This window comes from Suricata suricatta, chromosome 11, assembly GCF_006229205.1.
Source record: "Suricata suricatta isolate VVHF042 chromosome 11, meerkat_22Aug2017_6uvM2_HiC, whole genome shotgun sequence".
In the NCBI taxonomy this organism is placed as follows: domain Eukaryota; kingdom Metazoa; phylum Chordata; class Mammalia; order Carnivora; family Herpestidae; genus Suricata; species Suricata suricatta.
This window is the reverse complement of record NC_043710.1, coordinates 109,124,944-109,126,167: the sequence shown is the minus strand read 5'-3', so window position 1 is coordinate 109,126,167 and position 1,224 is coordinate 109,124,944.

The window sequence follows — 1,224 nt, the reverse complement described above, 5'->3', positions numbered from 1 at the left end:
GCCAGCATTGCACCGCTACTGATTTTCTACAATGAAGTGAAGGTGGAGGAGAGCTCGTGGCTCATTGAAGACGGCAAGGTGGTGACGGTGCATCTGGAGAAGATCAACAAGATGGAGTGGTGGAGTCGGTTGGTATCCACTGATCCTGAGATCAATACCAAGATCAACCCTGAGAACTCCAAGCTGTCAGACCTGGACAGTGAGATGTGCAGCATGGTGGAAAAGATGATGTATGACTAGAGGCAGAAGTCTATGGGGCTGCCCACCTCGGATGAGCAGAAGAAGCAGGAGATTCTGAAGAAGTTCATGGATCAGCAACCGGAGATGGATTTTTCCAAGGCCAAATTCAACTAGCCTGTATTTGCCACCCTGAACTCGGGGCTGAGTCCCCAGCCATCCACCTTTTCTTACCCTTCCCTGGGGCCTCAGGGCTGGGACAGATACGGGACTGACCCAGACACACTGGTCCCAGGGCATCATGGGAGAAGGGCTGGGGCCTTGTGGGGGTGTCTTATCTTCCCCACTTGGCCTGCTGTTACACATTAAAACTATTTAGTCCAAAAAAAATGAAATGAATGAAAACATTCACCAGACATTCATTTGACAGCTAAATTAGCAGGACACAAGTACATTTTATCTTTATTTTTGTGGAGTATGACATGTACATATCCATATAAAAAGAGACTGTAGCAGATGCCTCCTAGAATCAACCGGTTCTTGTAAACATTGCATTTGTGCAGATTTCCTACTTTGATTCCAAAATTGAGAACAATAAGACTAAAGGCAAATTTAGTAGCCAAAAAAAAAGTCCAGTTTGACTTCCCACAACATATGGTACCACTCTCCTCTCTTCAGAAGAAAACCAAAAACCTAGCAGCACATAAAAAAAATTTTACAAAACGTTTCAGTACTCTTTTTCCCCTCCCATCAAAACTGAACAAAAATAAAGTGCAACACCCATAAAAGTGTCAAGAAAATAGCCAAGTTCTTCTTTTCTTTTAACAAAATAGCACTTGGCCTCAGCAGTCTTAACCAATTCATACAGTGTCCATCATTTTGGATTCATCATCTTCTTTATGTACCACTGAGTTTAAACTGCAAAGAGCTATATTGACAGAATACTGAAGATAATCTGGATTTTGCGGTAAGGATTCTAATGAACCTATAGATCCAACAGCAGAATGCGGAACATGATTCTGAACTGTCATAGGTTGAAAACTTGGT